The sequence below is a fragment of the Amblyomma americanum genome, chromosome 8 (assembly GCF_052857255.1).
Source record: "Amblyomma americanum isolate KBUSLIRL-KWMA chromosome 8, ASM5285725v1, whole genome shotgun sequence".
NCBI classification, from domain to species: Eukaryota; Metazoa; Arthropoda; class Arachnida; order Ixodida; family Ixodidae; genus Amblyomma; species Amblyomma americanum.
Window position 1 is genome coordinate 100,616,411 of NC_135504.1, and position 21,593 is coordinate 100,638,003.

General features: G+C 46.6%; 1 pseudogene; it reads left to right on the forward strand.

Moving 5' to 3' along the window:
• The first annotated feature begins 21,004 nt into the window (after window positions 1-21,004).
• LOC144102882 (U2 spliceosomal RNA) lies at window positions 21,005-21,208 on the forward strand (annotated as a pseudogene).
• Window positions 21,209-21,593: the final 385 nt, after the last annotated feature.

Consider the following 21,593-nt stretch of genomic DNA (forward strand, 5'->3'; position numbering starts at 1 on the left):
TTCTGTCGCATCAACAAACCACTTAGCAGTACTAGTGTCACAGATTTTCTTGTAGTATCTTAGAACCTCATAGCAGAAAATATTGTCGTAACAACAGGATTTTTTTTAGTATGCTAGCAGTCTCCTGTCGTAACGACAGAGCCAGTTCTGTCGCAACAACAAACAACTTAGCAGTACTACTGTCACAGATTTTCTTGTAGTATCTTAAAACCTCATAGCAGAAAATCTTGTAGTAACAACAGGTTTTTCATTAGTATGCTAGCAGTCTCCTGTCGTAACGACAGAGCCAGTTCTGTCGCAACAACAAACAACTTAGCAGTACTACTGTCACAGATTTTCTTGTAGTATCTTAAAACCTCATAGCAGAAAATCTTGTAGTAACAACAGGTTTTTCATTAGTATGCTAGCAGTCTCCTGTCGTAATGACAGAGCCAGTTCTCTCGCAACAACAAACAACTTAGCAGTACTACAGAAAAATGTGTCGTAACGACAGAACGACAGAATTTCATTTTGTATTCTGGGACCGGCTCTGTTGTATTTTTCGACTGGGACATGTCCTGCGCCGACGGAGTCTTTGTGTTTCTGTACCGCAGTGCCGGCCTGGCCGTAGTCGGGGTGATGGCTTTCCCGCTCACAGCGGCAGGGCCACTTAGTCGTCTTCGGCACGGGCCCCAAGGTACGTATTGCAAGGAAAGACAGTCCGTTCTGAGCTGCCTGGAATGAATCATAACGGTTCAGCCCACAGAAGTTTAATGTACCGCAACAAACTAATTATTTTTTCTCCTAAAAGCAACAAAAAATTGGAGGACGTTTAAGCTTCGCTTTCAAGAGTGGAACACGACAGCAGCGTTTCCAGGGAGTCCACGGAACGCATCGACCGTTCGGCGCGACGCCTTGCCCGCTAGACAAATCACTCGGAGTCTCTAGGAGGCGTCTCAAAACAGCCCATCCGCCGCCCGAAGAAAGCATGAACGGGCTGCAGTGACATTGCTCCCTGAATTGGCCGTAATTCCCCTAAGTTGTGAGTTTAGAGGAAATGAAAGCCGCAGTAACTGTCTCACATATCGGTGGACACGCCACCCACGCCTTGAGCGAAGGGAGCAAGTTTATAGCAACAGAAAAGACAGAAAGAAAGGCCGTAATAGAGGTCTGCGTCTCCGTTGTCGTCGCATTCGTTCACCACAACAGTATACAGAAACGTACATCACAGACGCTCGGGCGCTACGGGTTCCATGGCATCGGGATGGTTGACGCCCGCACAAAACATGGCGCGCACAGGTCTGGTCACCGCTGACTGCGCGTCTGAAGCTCGAGGAGGTCGCGAAGGCCTACGCTACCGCCCGCAGGGGATGAAACTACCGTTTTATCGCCTAGCTCCGCGTTCAGACCAGCTTACGTCGCCTGCCGGTCTTCCGAATCCAAATCCACATGCCCCGTGGGATGTCAGTGCACGTTAAGAAACCTCAGGTCGCCGAATTGCCGAAGCCCTCCACTACGGCGTCCATTAAAGCCTGAGTCGCTTTGAAACGTAGAACAGCATAAACCCAAACTCAGACCGAACCAGAATCACTGGTAGCTTAATTTTCCAAGTGACTCTAAACAGAACACATAACGCCATTTATTGTACATCAGCGCTAGGTGTTCACATTTACTTTCATCTCTACAAAATGAAAGGCGCAGGAGTGCCACAGCTCATGGCAGTCAATTGAAATGCTTTATAGAGCAAAACGCGACTGCTATCGGGTCTCGTTGTAAACTTGGCACACTCGTCAGCTGCTGACACGAAAGATGCGGGTTCGATCCCGGCCACGGCGGTCACATTTCGATGGACGCGAAATTCTGGAGGCCCGTGTACTGTGCGATGTCAGTGCCCGTTAAAGAACCCGAGGTGGTCAAAATTACCGCAGCTCTCCACTACGGCGTCCCTGATATCCTGAGTCTCTTTGGGACATTAAACTCCTAAAGACTACAAACCATAAACTCATCAGGAGACGAAGAAACTCCACGAAGTCAAAGCCCAGAACGAATTTACTAGATCACTTTTATTCAGTTCGAACCAACCAGTCTTCGTAGTGTGTTCTCCAGGTGCTCGCCTCTCAATATAAGATACCTTGGTTCGATTCTCCGTATCTCCGCAAGGCTTTTACAGCGAGAGCTGTTAGCCGCCCGAGCCTGGCTTTCTCGCCGCCGTCGGCGTAAATGGTTGGTGCTAGCGCACCCGACGGTTGCGCCGCTCAACGTGGGTCGCACAACCCTACTGGTAGCCCTGTTCGGAACAGCCACCTGCCAGTGCAGGGGTGCATCACGTGACCACACCGATGGTCAGGTGACTAACCGCCTAAACAGCTATCGCTGAAACTCGCGTTACATAGTCGTGACCGTCCTGTGAGTTTTTTTTTTAATTTTGAGATTGTCGGGCTTCGTGTTAAAACGCCGACCCCGGCTTTTCCGCGACACGAATTCTCAAGGCTATCGCGCTAAAATGCATCCTACTGAACATAATTGTTTGTACTCTTTGCGCATTAAACATCTCCACCTTTGCGGGTCTTTACGCGGAATGCTTACGCGCCCGTGACACCAGATGAACTGATGAAAGGCGTAAATTTTCACTTCGCGTTTCTTACTGCGCAGTTCGCATGCGGGCTGAATCAAAGGAAAAGCTACTGACTAAGTACGTTGTAGGTCGTCCATGGGCAAGTCATCTTCATTGCAGTCTGCTTCTATGGGTACGAAACACGTTGAAGCCAAGGTGACTGATCCATAGTTTTGCGCTGACTATTATGATTGACCTGTTTATAAATGACTGTGACTGCGTAAATGACAACCTAAAGAAGACGTGTTCATCTAAATACAGGGCTCGGAAATGCGCCGAACAAGATTATTTTTAACCATAGTTTGGCGCTGATTATTATGATTGACCTGTTTATAAATGACGGTGACTGCGTAAATGACAGCCAAAAGAAGACGTGTTCATCTAAATACAGGGCTCGGAAATGCGCCGAACAAGATTCTTTTTAAGCAATTACATATTCGCGCACGGTACGATGTTCAGTAAACGTATGCAAGCAGAGCTTTTCGGCATAGCTGAACAAACGTTTGGTAATGTGTGGTTTTGTTTATTTTTAAGGGTCAGTGTTTCTTTCGCTGCGGAACTTCGCCGAATACCATTCTGCGGCTTAAGAGGGGCTTCCTACGCCTTAATCCAAAAATCGTGGGTGAATAGACAGCAGGTTTCGCAGTGAATCATTCAGGTATACGAGCGCCTATCGCCAACGCCTGCAGTGCGCTGAAAGAACTGTATAGCTTTCCTTTGTTTCCGTATGAGTGCGCTCAGATTTAGGCTGAAAAATAATGGCATTAGTATCCCCGTGTTGTCATTTTCCCCGTCTGTCCGTCTGGTAAGCAGTTAAAGCGCTTTGTTTTAAAGCGCTATATCCAAATTCGTCCATCAGTCAATCCTGGACACTGTGGAGGCGAAACGCAAAAATGGTGCCCGTGGGCTGTGTGATATGTTACCGCACGTCAGAGAACCACATGTGGTTTAAATTAAACTGGTGACATCCACAACTTCGTCATGCACTCTAAAACGTGTCTTTAAGAACTTCTTTGAAACTTCAAGAATAATTCCTAGCTTACGCTGTGTTTGACACGTGAAAGCATTAGATGCTTTGGCGTTGATCTAAGAAACCTAGTATAGATAAATTTTCGTCTCTTTGGGCGCTTTGAGCTGTCTGTAACTAATACGTGCACTTGCTTCTAAAGAACTGCCTCCAAACACCAAAATAGCAATACGAAGAGTGTACGTGCTGTTATAGCAATATTTTGGGGCATTTAGTGGTGTTTCTTTTACCCATTATAACCCATCGTCAGTAAAAACTTTTGTTTTCCACACTTACACTCTTTTGAAGAAATTTCCTGTAATACCTACGCAGATTTCCTCTCTCATGAGCCTTCTTGCAATTCCATGAGCTGTGTGGCCATCTGAGTCATTTGCGGGTCCACTGTTGAAAGACTCACTGAATTGCAGCTTTACATCAAAAACCTACGTGCGTTCATGAAGACATGTCATGTAAAATCATTTCGCATTTAAGGCTATGTGCACACAAATAATTTTAAACGCGATAGCGTTAAAACTACGAGCACAAAAAGAAATTTTAACGCGATAGCGTTAAGGCTTTTCTAGTACAGAAAATTCAGCGTCGTCTCTGTCGTCGGCGTTGTGAGCGATAAATAGGATGGCGTAGGGTGGCCTAGGTGGCCCACCTGCGTCACGTGGCCCTGTAGCGTTACGAGAACCTGTCCACCGGATGGTGAGGGAACTGTCCATCGTGGCAGGTAGCTGTTAAATTAAGGATAGATCACGAGAGGTTGCTCTGGAAAAGCAACTTGGGTCGCACAACCAACCGGTGGCCGCGCCTGCCATCGCAGAGCAGTGGCGCATTCTTTAATCGCTGCACCACTGCGCAAGCAGTGACATGAGGACTCCCAGGGATCTATGAATGTAATGCCGAGAATGACCAATTCCGCATATATGGGCATTAACTCATTATCTTCATCGCGTCGTACCGTTAAGGAGGAGCTTAAGTGCCTCCTCCAGTTTTATACAAGATATGTGCAGAGTATAGCTACTTATGTAGAAATGAACTGCCTTGGAGCAGGTTTCTACTTTCTACAACAGTACAATAGAAAATAGCACTCTCTTTTCTACATTACTCCAACGCACACATGGCTAAAAAAAGTGTTCACTCTAAGCCCCCACGCACGTTGTAGGTGGTTTCCGGCTCGGACAAGTCGCTGCTTATCCGTTGTCATGGAGACAACCAGCAGGCGTACATGATACCAGCAGAGTGCGAACATGTACAAGTCGACATGCCGCGGCAGCCCACTTCGAGCTGATGAAGGAAACGAATGGTTAGTGCCTGGTTCCGTCTTGAGGAATCGACCATTTACAGGCGCTCTCACGTCCCTTAAGCAAGATGCGCTGGGGCGAAAAACGGTGACTACTTCCCGACAGGTGACAGCCATGCTGCAGCATTTATATGAACAGGATGGGCCAAGCATGGGCTTTGGGAATTTGCTTGTCTATCGCATCGACGCCAAGCCGTACTTGGCTGGTGAGTGTTCATTCGTTGATGAGAGGGAATGGCGCAGTAGCGGAGTCGTTTCTTGTTGGACATCTTAACTGAGCCGTGAAGGAAGTGAGTCAGAGGAGACACTTTTTCTCCCTCTAGTTGATTCATGATCTTCGAAATACGCGTGCGCTGAATAGACGGAGGAGGTCGCGCCCTTGTTCCGTAATTTGTGATCATTTAGATTAGGTTAGGAGAGGTTAGATTAGGCCAGGTCTTCGTCTATTAAGCGCACACTTACCTCAAGTGCAAGGAGGAAGGAAGAAAGAGGTGCCGAAGTTTTTCAATAAACAGCTTTCTCTCCCGACTAAGATGTGATGTCAGCTAAAAAGAGTTACACGAGTCGTGTGTTAGCATCTTTTTAAGAGCTCGCAGTTGCACACCGTTAGAATTAAACCAAAGGTTTTTAACGAAGAGAAAAACCGAACCTCGACGACTGTCATGCGCTGAAGAAAAAGCTTCAGGAGATGGCCAAGTGAGGAGTTGCCGCAGTGAATAAGGGCTCAGCCATGAGAAGCTGTTTGGCACGCACCAAATCATGGCGAGCAGGTAGGAGCAGAGGGTGTCAGGTTTCTTGCATAAAGCTTATGCGAACTGGGAATTTTTGCGGGCTAGTTGATGAGTGGTTTAGTGGGGAAAACAGCGAAAATGACAACCGCGTGACAAGACGACACAGCGGCTATGTAGTCCTATCACGCTTATGTCATTTGCTCTATTTGCCAGACATAACTTAATCGAACTCAATGCTCTCGTCGTGATTACGTCAACATTACAGTAATTTAAAAATGCTGGCCGTAAATTCAATTCTGTACAATCACCTTGGAACAATGCAGAACGACTTCAGATTGGCTGCCTCCCAATCCTCGATACGGTTAAAGCAATTTTATCCGAAAATGTTCCCCAATGTTTCGGGCTTTCCCAGGCTTCGATAAAAAGGACGAAACAGCTGACTGATCCATCTGTGACCAGTGCCGCTTTGTCTTGTGAACACGTCGGGCCCAAGCAGAGTGCGACTAACATGTCCAGGCGGGCAAGGCACAGCAAACGAAAAGGAGAACAGCCTATAGTGAGTACCTGGAGGACTACTCCGCTTAGTTCTTGTTTTCAGTAAAGCTGGGTCGTTTGCTTTCTTTGTGGACTTTATTTCGGCCACGAAAGAAGTGTTGCTATGAAATCTTAAACTGAAAACCGCGTCATTTTTCCTCATGGCAGCATTGTGAATGCAAATTGCATAGTGCATTGAGGTACAAATCCGATTATCCCTCATTTTACCTCACTACGTCTCAATAAAAAGTCATTGCGTAATGGCAGGCAACACATCCTAGACCGCCAAGGCAGTCAGCGCCTTCGACAAGCAATCTTATCGCTTACTAAGAAACAGCAAGCCAGCCATCCTTGGACAATAGACAGAAAATAAGTTCCCCTATTCAAAAATGCTTGCCGATTTTAATGGGTCAGCAACTAGAGATATGCCACAGTTGGTTTGGCTGTATAGGACTAACATCCCAAAGCGACTGAGGCTACGGCGAGCGCCATAGGGATGGGATCGGGATAATTTCGACCACCTGGAGTTCTTTAACATGCACGCACATCGCGCACTACCAGAAGGTCGCGGGTTGGATCCCGCCCGCGGCGGTCGCATTTCGATGAGGGCGAAACGCTAGCCTCCCGCGTACTGTGCGATGCCAATGCTCGTTAAGAACCCCACGTGGTTGAAATTATCAGGAGCCTTCCACTACGACATTTCTCAGCCTAAGTCGCTTTGGGTCCTTAATCTAAACCAAAAATACGTGACCCTGCTTGCATACCCAGTCAGACCTATACACATGTTTAATGAGGCAATTAGACATTCATTACATAACAAATTGGATATTCTATTTTCAAAGCGTAACCGTATGCGCCTTTTGGCTGTACACGATAGACGCTGCAGCATAGAGTTATGACGGCTTGATTGAACACAGAAGAGCGATGGACACGTGATTCGTGTCGCAGTAAATAGGATGTGAACCTGTGTGGCTTCATTAACGGAAGGGAAGACTTGCGGTTAAACAGGGGTCGTTTACAGCGTCCGTTAATCCAGACGCTCTCATTCGTATATTCCTTAACATTTTCAGCGCCTCAAGCGATGTCATCCCGACTACCAGTCAGGCGAACACCAAATCGACAACCACCAACTGACCACCACACCCACAAGTGAACCGACTACAGAGCCTGCCGAGAACCTTTTCGGTCGCCGTTCGCAAGGTAAAGATGTTTTCGCCAGTTACGAGAAGCGTGCGAGTTGGAGGCGACGCTGACTACACACAAATGTTTCTCTTGGCGAAAAAATAGCGATAGAGCAGCAACGACGGGTGCTAGGTTTTGTGGTGAGACACCCGTACCTTGCCCCGGGTACTGACGCACGTGTTTACAGCGACAGCTGTTGGTACCACTTTCCTCCGGAGTGCGCAACCGCGGTCCATATCGCGAGGAGAGAGGGAAGGAGTTGCGCGCTGCGGCCACCACGGGCGTGCTAGTGTTGCCGTACTTGCGACCAATGGCAGGTAGGGTCGACGATGACGCAGCGCGCAGACATATGGCGCGGATAACACGGAACGAACTCGTAGCCGCTCTACATGGAAGGAGCTCAACCACATGAGAGCGGTGCTCAACATCGCACTCGCGGTCGATCGAAAATAGGTAGAGCCCACAAGTAGTCGAAGTTTCGTGTGGCCGAGGTAGTGAAAGCGCAGTAGCACGCTAAAAAGGACCAGCTTCATCTGACGTCGACACAGGCGCGAGGACTCGCGCTGGAACAGCGATTGGTTCCACTTCTGCAGCAGCAAGTTAATGACGACCACACTAACAACAAGTGACAAAACTGAAAACATTTAAAGAATCGACAAAATTAGACTTACTATGTAATAGTTTTTCTGCAACGGATCATTTTCCCTCTCATCATTTTGTCCCTTAATTATTGGTTCTTCCCGCCTGCGACATAGGAGCCAATATTAGCTAGTGAGCAGTGTCATTCGTCTATTATGATAAAGCTGGCAGGACATGCAAAGAGCAAGAAGGCGAAAAAATAGTGGTAGGGATTTACCGTAGTTAAACCAGGCAGGTCGTGGGAAAGCACTTTAGGTAACGCCGCCTCAAAGGCAACCGCATGCAACATCAAGGTCAAAGGTCAAGGGCCAAAGGTCAAATGTCGAAGTCAAGGTAAAACTTTGAGGCTTCACCCATACGTCGGGTTTTTCAGCTTTTTGAGTGAAGTAATGTTTTCGCACTAACATTGACCTCACAAGGAATCCTCAAAGAGCGACTGAGGTGTCCACTGTCCCGGGGGCCAGTTGCGCGCCTTTCCTTTGCTTTCGAAGCGCCCACTCTTTGTCGGTTTCGGCACAGTTGCGGCTCGGCGATGTCCCATGGTTATGAAACACACGTCAGATAAGGTAAATAAGGGAGTAGTAAAGCTTTCGCTTTAGTAATACTACCGATGCAAATTCTTTTCTAATTGCCGTTTACCACGAGCGTAATACAGCAAACTGCTGCAGAAGCCCCAAAGCTCGCAAGGTAGCGATGAGTCGGCAAAAATTACCACTGTGTACTGAAGCTGAAATGTGTGGGTGTGTTAGTAGCTACGTTCAGTGTGTGTCAGTCAGGTTTGTACAACGAAAATCAGATATGCCCATACGGATGCGCGAACTGTTCGCGCATATCTCCCTGTCATTCATTCGTTGTTGCATATACCTAAGCGCTAAGTGATAGGAATGCACGCTGTAGCAGTACGAGTGGCATAAAAGCTGAACTGTTAAAAGGAGATGAGAAAAAATTGCACTGCATCGCCATGTCGGTCATAAGGCGAACATCAAAAGCATACACCCTGCAACCGTTAGACCTGCATTTACTAGCAAAGCAGAACTAAATGCTGTGTTGGAGGAGTGCTAGGAAACTGGTGGTGACGTCATTTTGTAGCCATAGCCACATTAGATTAGCATTTCGAGCCTTCAGCATGGCGGCGCCGCCACGCTGTCACGTGATGCGGAGCAGCTGCCGGCGGCGCGGCGCCGTGGCTGATCACGTGGTTCGTCACATGGTTGGTCACGTGACCAAGTTCCACTCGGCCAGCTGTAGCTATCGCGTCACTCCAGGTTTAGCCAGAGCTAGACCACTGCCAATTTTTGGAAAGTTCAGATGTCCTCTGCTCTCGTCCGCATGCTGCCGGCCTTGCATCTTCCGATGCCTCCAAAGAATGCTTCGGGAATTTCACCTCCGACGACATTCATTTTCTGCTTTGAAACAACCGCTTTTTCGCCGGAAACTTATCGCCGCAATACGGGCCGTCATCATTGCATCCTCTGCCTTTTGCTGTGTACTGCAGAGAAACCAGAACGTCGACGCCACTTTAGCCGCCGATTACGTCAGCATTTCAAATGCTAGCGCGATAAAGATTTCACATGCTTTACCCGCAAGTTTCACACAATCGGCTAGATTAAAATCATCCAATTCTAAAACCCGTTCACTTGCACTTTCAGTATGTAACGCGATAGCCTCCATTGGTCCCTTCAGTGGCCCGAGGTCCCATTGCAGGTCTCAGACGCAGGCGCTGTTCTTTATTTTCTGAAGTTATTTTTATCTTAGACTACTTTTTTATTTACCACAAGGCGCACAAGTCATTTTAACGAAGTGGAATGAACATTCCTCGGCGGTCGAAGGGCAGCGCATCCGGCCCACGACCAAAGGAGCAGCGGTTCGAGTGCCGGCTCGACCCCCCGTTTCTTCTCAGCGCAATCACTTCTCTTTCTTCAGAGGGAGTGGAATGACGTCGCGACCCTGAAGGCCAATGATAAAATTGTGTAGTGACGACAGCACTGTTGAACCGTGACATCGTGCTGAAGTGTTTGAATTACCCGCGCGAGGTCATGTGTTTGTGATGTCACCACCCTCTCGACCAATCCGGATGTTCTCCACACGCCAACGCCTGCTTTCCGCTGAACGGAACGCTTAACGCAGTCACTTTAATGCATGTGAGAAGAAAAAAACACGACCATAGCGCTATCAACTGACGGCTTGATCGCAAAAACCCAGAGCTATGAGCTCTCTCGAATTGGTTTTCAAATTAGCAGAGCAGCTGATATGGTCGGCGGTTCGTTTGTCACTTCATTGTATGTGTGCCGTTCATTTCGCCACTGAATACCTTAAATCGCGCATAAATTGTACGTATTTGAATTCTACTCACAGCGTGCACTCTTAGGAGTGCGTTCGTGGCCCCATTACTCGTACCGTCTTTGCGAGAAGTAATCGAGCAACGGTGCATTGTTTCTCAGCCGCGTAACGAAGAAGTTCTGGCAGCCCTTAGACTCTGAATCTGTGTAAAGTAAGCTCAACCCTTCTTCTCGAGTTCAGACGCCTTTCGGTATTTAGTGGTACCGTCAAGGTTCCGTCATGTGGTTTACAAGCGAAAACATGTGTCTCGGTTACTTTAGGCAAAGGGGGTACACCGAAATCAGAGTTTAGGAAAAGCTTTCGGCAAATTAGCATACGTGATTCACAGCTCTGTGTGGCTGTTGCACCTTACTTGTTTCCTTACCATTTTTTGTTTCATGTTATGCTCATTCAAACTTTGTATCTCATTTCATTGTGTCTCTTCAACGCAAACGTTCCTTCCTTTTCCCGCATCAGCCGTGAATCTAAACTTTTTTGCCCGCCTTTCGATTCTGCTATTGAGAACTTGATGTCCCATTGAACCTACTGAAGAAACGCCACTTTTGTCGGCCAGCTGGTGCACATTCACAACGAAAACAGCAGCGAGAAAGAAACACTTGCACGAGGGAAGCTGGTTTGTTTCTGTGGTGTTCCAATGCTAGGAATTCATTCAGGCTAACTTATTGGCGAGGGTGTCGCCGTGTCTCACACTTCTAACGATACTTTCTGTTGGGATCATTCTATGGCCTCATTACCTGTTTAACTGCGTGATATTTCGCCTAAACTTGCAGAGTGCCTTCTGTGGACTCGACGTGAATACAAGGACGCGGTGCCCCAGCCGTGCATAGACCACTTCACTTCATGGACGCCTGCGGTGTCGTGCCTCCTCCACACAGCAGGGACCTCTGCCCCGACAGGGAGGACCACTACTAATCTTTCGTGCGAGGAAAAAACCCCGCTATTGTATTCCACGTAATGTTTGTGTAGGGGCCTTTCTCCCTTTTTGGTGGCACTGATGAAGGTGTCGTGTGTCGTAACAGGAACCTGTCGCCTTCGCCTGCTAGGAAACTCGACTGGTATCATCGTTACACCCCGAAAAAGGCATGCACAGAAAGGGACGTTGACTAATTATAATATTTAGACCATTAATAAATTTCTGCTCACTGTTATAGCTTACAGTGGTACAAAAATAAAATATCGAACACTCTCTGTGTGGTGATGAACTGAAAACGCAACTTTTCTCGCACTTTAAGGGACGTAATTAACAAAATTTTCATTTTATTGTACACGTGTTGTTTTACCCTAAAAGTAATGCTATATGGTTGTGCATATTTGACTGTTGCAGTAAGTTTTATTATTTTTGTCATAATATTTATGAATTATTCAAATAATTATTAAAACCTCTTCTCGCTTTCTGTTCTATTGGTGGCAAATCATGTGAGATTGGTTAAATATATTGCTGTTTTCTTTATGCAACTTTTTATTGTGCCTGTGTAAGAGTTTAAATTTTACAACATGATCGTTTCTGGCAAAGCACCGCATCGCTAAGGGACAATACGAACTTGTCATCTATCTGTTGTATTCAGTTTTAAATGTAAATAGCAAATTTGATTGAGTATATATCCTGGTGGATTTACGCTGCACAGGAGTTGTGAGCAGGGCAGGGGACGCTGTCGACAATGAGCCATCAACAGTCACATGATGCAGGTATGCTTTGGCTGGTTAGACAATTTTGAATGGACACTCCTTTGAGTTACCAGTAAGAGTCTTCGGACTGTGGAAAATTCACTTTGAATTGCTAAAGTGAATAGAAGTCTACGTACTATCTTCTAAACATTTGTATTCAAATTATTATTTTGAATTTGAAAAGTCTATAGACTGTCCGTAAACTGTCCACAGACTGGCTGTGCTCAGTTAAACGATACAGCACATATCCTCACAGCAGGGTGCCATAATATATAGTTCCTGTCGACGGTCAGTCTATAGAGAGTCCATACACTAACGCTCGCAGCGTTCACAGTTCATTTCTGTGTTATAAACAGCCATTGTTGCCTCTGTGGAGTATCTAGAACTGCATAGGCTCAGTCTATATATACGCGGAATTTTTGTGCAAACACTTGTGCAAGGAGTAATGGAGCTTTTACTTCTTCGCATCGAAAAACGCAAAAACCGAGAAAGCTTATTTTTGTGCGCAGAATACTTCACAGCCCCGGGCGATACTGCAGGGCCGTGTTAATAGAACTGAGCGCAATGTTAGAAATAATAGGGGCAAAAAACAGGAGACGAAGAAATGTAAAAAGCAGCAAATTTTCTCCTTTTTGCGAAATGCAGAAACGCTCGTATGCTTTGAGATACCAGTGCACGTTAAAGAACACCAGGGGGTCTATATTAATCTACAACCCTCCAAAAAAACATACAAAAACAAAAGTACGCTCCCAACTTTCTGCGGATACCGCACTTCCTACGCTGCTCATTTCTTTCGGAAAGTATTCTTGGTGAAAAAAAAACAACCTTTCATGACGTTCTTCTTGCCGTTTACCCGAGTGTTAAGCGACGGTATCCTCACCTGCCTGAAAGATGGAGAGGTGCTTTTTAAACGTTTTTATCTTCTGAATTAAATGTTTCATTGATAAAAGAAAAAAACTGAGAACCCAACGGAGACAAAAAAATTTATGGCACAGCATACGATTTGATACGACAAATCTGTGTAAGAGGGGCTGGTTTTACATTTCGCTTCTCCAATCTCCGCCTCCCATGGTGTGTTTGAATTTTATTGTGTGGAGGCCTGCTGAGGTTGGAGGTTGACTCAGGGTGGAGGCTTTCTGGGTTGGTAAACGGTGCAGCCCTTCTAAGTGAGCAGGTAGGAGAAATGGTGGGTAGAAGTGGTGGTGAGTGGTGAAGGCTTTAATTTTTTTTTTATTTGAGCAAATGTTCAGTTCGTCACCAGATAGTTAAATGTACATATGCTGGCCTGTGCCGGCTATAAATGCAGACAAGTGCTTCTGGTGGGTCCAAGCTTCTAGAGGATAGCAGCGGATGATCGGGTGATTGGTAAGACATACAATCTAGTGCTCGGAACAAACGGTTTTTGATGCGCCATCGTACTACTTTGTGGTTTTGAAGCAACAGATTCACCACGCTACAGGTAGTCATTTTCGCCGTACTTTGTCGGTTGACCTTCAAGTGAGCCAGAAGTCAAGTCCATGGTGTAGCACCACTTGACCTTTGACCTTCACTTCTGACCTTTCGATTCGCGGGGGTGGGGGGAGGGGGAATATAAGCCGAAGCCATGCGTTCATTGGGTGACCAACCTCTCGCGATCAACCATTAATTTGAGAGCCATCTGCCAGGCTGGCAGGGTGGATGCGCTGCTTATCTAGTGTGCGGAACGCACTCACTGTTACAGACGCCAAGCCACATTTAGTTGCCGGATACACCACAGCTTACGCTTTCTTACCAGGTTCAGCAGTAGTTAAACCGCAGTTAATTTTTTGTGTTTTCAATTCTGCAAAAAAAAAAGGTAGTGCGGGCTAAGGACGAGAAACTTCGGTCAGAGGCTCAGGAACAGCTTGCCTGCGAGACGGGATATGATCGTGTCGTGTTTAATACATTTGAAACATTTTTGAAATGTCACGGAGTACCTCAAAAGGACAGTGAGGAGAACTCTATCAATTTTTTTTTGTCAGCAAAACCTGATAGTTCGGCTTTTCATGGCATTGTTGCCGCTTTCCCGGGAGCAAAAGGTGGATTTATTTCAAAGAAACCTGGATTCTAAGTTGAAAAAGTTTTTCCAACCCTCCGATTCAAACTCGGCGCACTCTTATGACGTTACGGCGTCCTCTTATGACGTCACAGGACGTGCTGACGTGAAACGTGACGTAAATGCAGACTCCGTGATATATGGCGGCTAGCGGTGCGGTCTAGCAGCAACCGAAATGAAAGCTACCGCCACCTCACGTTGAAGGCATCTGTAGCTGGTCGCTACCGTCGCTTCGTTTACGTTTGCACCGGCGTCTTGCCGGCTTTACAGTGGGTCCCGTTCCCAAACCCGCTAACGAAGTTCTCGCAAAAACTACGGCCTGCATTTCAGCGACCTCAGCCCCACAGAGCGTGCGATGATTTTGAGGGAGCACGGTTAGGTTAGGCGCCGGCGGGTCGTTTCCCACTTCCTTGGTGAGCAGCCGATGCTAATTAAATATCTTAACCGCAGTGCGGGAGTCGCGAGGGGCGAGGACAAGGTCGGCACGTCGCGCCCATCGGAGGCTGGCCGAGGCTTTGGGGCCAAATGATTGTGTTTCCTTGAACGGCGCGGTTGCACGGTGCAGCAGGCGGCGTCGAGGAGGTTTCTCACGGTTGCCAGGTCCAGGTTATTTTTTTTGCCACCAAAAACGGATGGTTGCTCAAGGGCGCTGGCGTTCAAAGTTGGCGGCTTGAAACTAAAGCCGACGCATGCCACTTCAACGTGTTCCGCGTGAATGGATTAAATTAGCCGAGAGCTCGAAGAGAACAGCTCCGCCCAACTGCGGAAGCTATTGGATGGAGCCGCAAACAAACGAGTCGGCGGAGAGCGGAGTCACGGTTCCTGCAGGTTCCAATTCTCTTTCAAAGCGAAAGCTTTACTGGCCGCGAACTTGCTATTTTGCCGTGGCGGTGCTCCGAGGAGCCACATGACGTCACAACGTGCGCCTCACCGCGGAGTCGAACAGGGCCTGGCCGGGACGGCGGCGACTGGCGCACTCGGCGCGAAAAAGACGTGCTCCAACATTCGCCAGTGCGGTAAGAGTGCGCTGAAGCAGCCGAACGCGTCAGCGGTCAAGAGCAGTTTGAGTACAGAGGGTCTGGCTTTGGCCAACGTGACGTCGCCGTGCAGCGCGCGTGCGCTCGTTACGCCGGAGTATAAACGAGCCTTAACAGAGCCTGCGCTTAACCGCTTACCAACGTATCCGGTGGCGGCACCTATTGGAGCCAAACCCGAGGTAATGCCGCACTTAATAAGGTTTCTCATAACCTCAAGAAAGTGGCCAGCAGGCACAATGTGCCGCTTATTTTCTCGGCGCCGAATAAGTTGGCTAATCTATGTCCCAGTATCTGCGGGGAGGTTGAGCGTGGTTGCAAGAAAAAACATCAAGAAGCCTTCGTCAAATGTGCCTTGGGAGTGGTCTACATCATTCCCCTGTCCTGCTGAAAATGCTATATTGGGCAGAAGGGGCGCTGTCTCAACGACTGTTCAAGGAAGCATGCTAAGCTCGCGAATTTAGTTTCGCATGTTCTGACGTGGAAGTGCGAGCCCCGGATTAAAGAAGCAAATATTCTGGGCAATAGCCCAACACAAAAGCCAGAGTTTTGTTGGAGGCATTCCACATTAAGAAAAATCGAGTCATTGCATTAGCGACGCGTCTATAAGTTTGTTGGCCTCCGAGCGCGCTTTTCTGGAAAGTTTTCTGTAAGAATAACACCGTCTCTTTCGTGCGTGCCTGTTTTTCTTTAGGGTTTGTCTGTAGGTTCATCATCAATGCCTGTTTGCCCCTCCCCCTTTTTTTCGCTGGTGATACATATTGATATCCGTTATTTCTGCGATTGTAGATATTTAATCCGATTTTCCTTTTTTTTCTGTCAAGAAGCGCAGAGCCGCCCTAGTGTCGTGTGCGCATGCACCTATATATTGATAACTTTTACTGAAAATAAATCCAGTTGTTAATAGAGTTCGCGTTTGCGATGTCTTCCTCGTCTCTTTTACGCGACATTTTATACATGTATGTGTCACTAACTATCCCAGCAACAAGTTTTATTGAAAGGGAAACCTGCTGCCAAAAGCCGGCGCACTTGATTTTCAATGCTTCCCTGCATTTTATGCAAGCACGATTTTCTGAGGGCTGTCATCATGACGCTATGCCCCTTCGATTGTCTAGTGTTTGCGCTCATGGTTCACCAAAGGAATATTTTACATCAACGAGCCCCAAGAAAAAGCTTTCATGTGGAAGCGTTTCGTGCCTAATGGATGCGTGACCACGAGATGGGCACACGTGACGATAAGAACGAGGTTAAGTAAAGATAAGCAGGTAATTAACAGGTGTAAATCATTCGAATAGAACAGGCAATAAATGATGACTTAGAATAAACGCAGGCAATTAATGATTAATAGAATGTGACAGTAATAGTGACAATATTAGATAGTGGAAGTAATAGTTGGTAACAATATAATATTAATATTCTTTTATGAGCACAAAAATAATACGCAGTTCCAGAATTAAGCGGGCTTGTCAAAGCCACCAATGGCTTGAGGGACTAGGCCCGGTAAGGTTAGCGGACGAGCATGCGACAGTTAACATCGACGTAAGGAACCAACAGTCGATACTCTGGATATCGGCACACACGGGGATAAAGGGCAACTCAAGGGTGGACAGATTAGTTTGCGAGATCACGTTCCGAGCTGAGCTGTTGGAGACCCTAGAGAACCCTACCATAGTGGAGCCAGTTTATGAGGAGCTGCTGAATTGCTACAGAGGACAGAGGCTCAAGTACCCTCCGCCACACAACTCATTAACACAACAAGAAGCAGTGAACTGGCAGAGACTGCAAACAGGAACATTCTTCAACCTATACATTTTACTCAAAATGTACCCTACACAATTCAGGGACACATGCCCGTGGTGCGGGGCAACCCCCACGCTATACCACATTACATGGGAGTGCAAACGCAATTATGCATTCCACAAACTCAAAACCCCGAGTGCGGAGCAATGGGAGGGTCTGCTCACCAGCAGCGAGCTCACAGCCCAAAGGCCACTTGTGCAGCACGCATGCGAAGCAGCAAGACTCAGCGGAGCCCTGGAATAGGGGCCCGACCTTGCGAAGAGGCCAGACGTCAACGATGAAGACGACGGCCCACCGCTAATCTCAATGAGATTTCAATAAATAATTTCTCCTCTCTCCCTCTCTCTCGAAAATTAACACCAACAACAGGCGAGTCACAAAATAATAAACAACATCAGATAAATAGCGAGTACTTATTACAGAAATAATGACACACTTTAAAGTGTTGCAGAGAAGTGAGAAGTGAGCGCGGGACAAGAAAAGGAACACTGCTATGCGCGAGGACTTCGGGGAGCTGTGTAAAATATTTTAAAGCAACTGGAACAAAAATGCCGTTGCCCCAGAGTTTGCACAGAGTTCAGAAGCATGGAAAGCCAAGTGCTGCGAAGATGTTAGGAATTGTAATTAACGGAGTGTTATATGCTATATTCCTTAGTGTGTTCTTTAAAAAAGAATCAACACGGTTTTGCCATCGGGTGGGACAAGACGCAAAAACAGTGATCTCGCATCAAAGAGTGTGGTAGACATGAGTATACGCAATAGTTTTTTATTATTATTTGAACCAGAACAACAGATTTACTGTGAAAGAAATAACCATGCAGCGCTCTTAAGCTTACTGCAAGAAGTGTCATAGGCGTGTGTGCCACGACATATCACTGTCGAAGAATACTCCTACGTATTTCACCGAGGTCATGTATGTGAGTGCGGCGTGCACAAACAGGAATGACATTTTCATTTGACTATAAGTTTCTATCGGAGGACCGATTTTTTCAAGAGTGATTCGTCTTCGCTGGTGTTTCCCCTTTTGTACGTGCTGGGGACAGAACAGGTGAACGAGAAAAGGGTAGAGAGTACAGAAATAAGTCGAAGGAAGTAAAAAAATATAAATACAAGTAAAAGTAAAGAAATAAATATGGACAGGAAAAGGCAGAAAAGGGGAATGTGAGCCGCACGAAAAATTAAGTGTGAGCAGAGCAGGTAACCAGAAGGGAAGTACAATACTGAGATGCGACCCCTCCTTTGTTAAGTACTGCATGCTTGCTTATGGACCGGACTTGTTTGTTGCTTATTCTGGCTGGGAGGGGGGAGGAGGGAAGAATCTTTGTCCATCAGAAGAGGAAGCAGGGGGAAAAAGTCTGAAGCAGTGTTTTTTCTCTGCACTGGGCAATATTGCAGCCGTCGCTGGTTTAGCCGCTGAAGATGGATTGTGAACAAAAAAAAAAAACAGGTCGTGGGAAGGTACACGAAGCATTGTTGCCAGTGTAAAATACGTCCGCTTATAGAGTAGCCAGAAAAGAAAAGTGGTAAAAAAATAAAATAAAAGGGAATATGTGGCCTCCGTAAGACCAGAAGATGAGCCAAACTAGGGGGGGGGGGGGGGGGCCGAAGTAACTACCCAAATGTGGCCGGCAAAAAGGGGTATTGCATCAGACTACGTGGTCAGTAGCGCTCTGTGTATTAGAGTTTAAATTTTCGTAGGTCTCTGACCTCGGAAGACAGATACCGTGGCGTTCGTTAGTGCACCTTTGTTTATTCTGTGTGGCTAGAATAAACAACTTCAACAATTATTCTCATGGTGCTTTTGTACAGTAAAAAATATATTAAAATTTTGCGCTGTGATTGTGATCGAGCAAAGTTGCAAAACGAAATAAGTGATTGAACCAAAAAAATAAACATCCAAAGCTTCACGTGTTGAGTCAAGATTGAACGATGTCTATAAAGTATTCCCACTACTTTTATACACTGACGGTGAATATAGTCGACTCGATCATTCCGAGACAGACCCTCTGAAAGATTACTTCCAGAATTTTAAAGCTGTTAACCACCTCAATTACTCCATCAGATGTATGAATATTTGAATCGTGTTTAACGGGTCTATTTTTTTTAGCAGAAAAGCAGACATTTGTTTTGGTTGTGTTAATTTTTGGTCTGCGAATAATAGTCCACCAGTGAAGCTTTGGTAACATACGATTGGCTGTTGTTTCAATTTCATTAGGTGTTCTAGCAGTAAAAAACAGTCTAGTGTCGTCAGCATATGCGACTAATTGACATTCAGGTACGCAGCGCTGAATCTCTTTCACGAATAGAAGAAACAAGGGCCCTAATACACAACCGTAAGGTACACCTGTATTAACTGATTTTAGAGAGGAAAATGAGTTATTAATTTTCACAAATTGTTTGCGGCTCATTAGGAATGTCCTTATTAAATGGAAGGGAACACCACGTATTCCATAGCAACTCCTTCTTTTTCAAAAGAAGGGCGTGATCTACTAAGTCGAAAGCCTTCGAAAAATTAATATATACAGCGAGTGTCAAAAATGTTTTTCAATAATGTTAATTATAAGCTCCTTTTGGGAGAGCAGTGTTCGTTCTGTCGATCTTATCCTAACGAAACACGTGTTGGCACTCTGTAAACACATTAAAATATTCCAAGCAGGAAGATAACTTGGAGTGAACAATTTTGTGTAAGGCCTTTGAAAAGTTACATAATATCCGTACAGGTCTATAGTTACCAAACGCTGCTCGTCTACGCCTTTAAATATCAGCAAACTTTGGCAATCAGCTTAAGGCTAGGAAAGACGTCGGTGGCTAATGGCAGGTTAAAAATGAACGCAAGTGGCGCGGCCACGCATTCAATAACAAACTTGATTGGCTTAAAGTTCACACTATCAACTTCTCCTTCATTACTGTTTATCATCTTCGAAAATGTTGATATTCTTTTGGTTTCATCTGTTGGTGCTAAGAAAAACGAAAATTTTAAAACAAAGGAATCGGCCGATTGACCAATCAGCTTAAGAACTTGGTCCGGGCGTGTTCCTTTTACCGCGACCGCTGCCAAAATAAAATTCCGGCCCTGCAATGGCTCCTTATGAGCCCTTCCTCTTGCGGAATAGGGAGTAGCAGTGGCTTCTTAGGTCCCGAAGTGGCTTCATAGGTGTTTGTGTGCTCAACAGAAGCTCGACCACTGAAGCTCGACCGGGCCACGTCATGGAACTCCATAAATCGTGAACTTGTAGTGCAGGAGGTCGTTCGGGGACCCAGGGACCAACAAGTCTCAAATCCCTTGGTCAATATAGTTATTTCTTTCTCCACCGCACGTGTATGCCTATAGCTGGAGGCTGATTAGAGGTAACCATTGAAGTGGCCGCCGATGACAACCCCAAGATGGGATGCGTGATGCAGACCGACAAGACATTAATGTAGTTTATGGTGGTTTAACGTCCTAAGGCGACTCAGAATATGAGGGACGCGGTAGCGAACATCTTCGGAAATTTCGACAACCTGGGGTTCTTTAACGTGCACTGACATTGCACAGTACACGGGCCTCCAGAATTTCGCCTCATCGAAATTCGACCGCCGCGGCCGCGATCGAACCCGGCTACTCGGTATCAGTAGCCGAACGTTCTAACCACTTTGAAACGTGAAACGGGTCGTTTAATTGCAGTATTTTACTAATTTTATGCTGTTTTAACGTGTAAATAGCATCTCCGCCTTTTATACGCAATCCTGCGCATGCGACGCTGGGGTCAGGTGATACAGTGGCGTGCGGCGAGGAGGCGATGAAGAACGCGGCGCAGCAGTTGGTTACCATGGTGTCGGCGCATGGACACAACTGGTCTCTCCCATGTACCGCGAACCGCTCGACTGGTAGCCTAGTGTAACCCGACCACGGCGGCTGCGTTTTTATGGAGGCAAAGCACAAAGGCGCCAGTGTGCTGTGCGATGTCAGTGCACGTTAAAGATCCCCAGGTGGTCGGAATTATTCCGGTGCCCTCCACTACGGCACATCTTTCTTCCTTTCTTCTTTCACTCCCTCCTTTATACCTTCCCTTACGGCGCGGTTCAGGTGTCCAACAATATATGACAGATACTGCGCCATTTCATTTCCTCAAAAACCAATTATTATTATTATTATTAATATTAGCCCATTGTAGCTCCCGCTACACTATTTGCTACGGGTCCCACTTGGGCCCAAGATATTAAACTTATTTTTGGGTATGTGGCGGGGTGCTTGAAGCTTGCTTCACCTCTGCCTCAGGTTGGCCCGGTATTTCACTGCCTCCGGGATCGGCCTGGGGTATCATAGCGCACGCCTTTTCTTTCACTCCTTGTTCACCTCTTTTTCATCTCACCTACTTTCTGCACGTGCCAGCGATTGTGGCTCGGCTTTAGCCAGTGGGCAGGCCTGTGCACTTTCCTTTTCATTCTTCCTGGCAGCAGCAGCAGCAGTAGCAGCGGCAATCAAATTGAAGCTTTCGCTTTGAAAGAACAGATCCCTTCGATTAATGAGCAGTAGTGGAGGTGGGGGGGAGGAAGCATTTAATATTATTTACAGAGAGGTTGACAGGGAAACAACCTCTAGTGGGCCGCTCCCCTTACAAATACTAGGTGAAGTCCTTTATTCAGGGACCCCATTGGTCTTGACCGGCACTCGAGCTCGCTGAACCAGGGCTAGTTGGGCCGGTA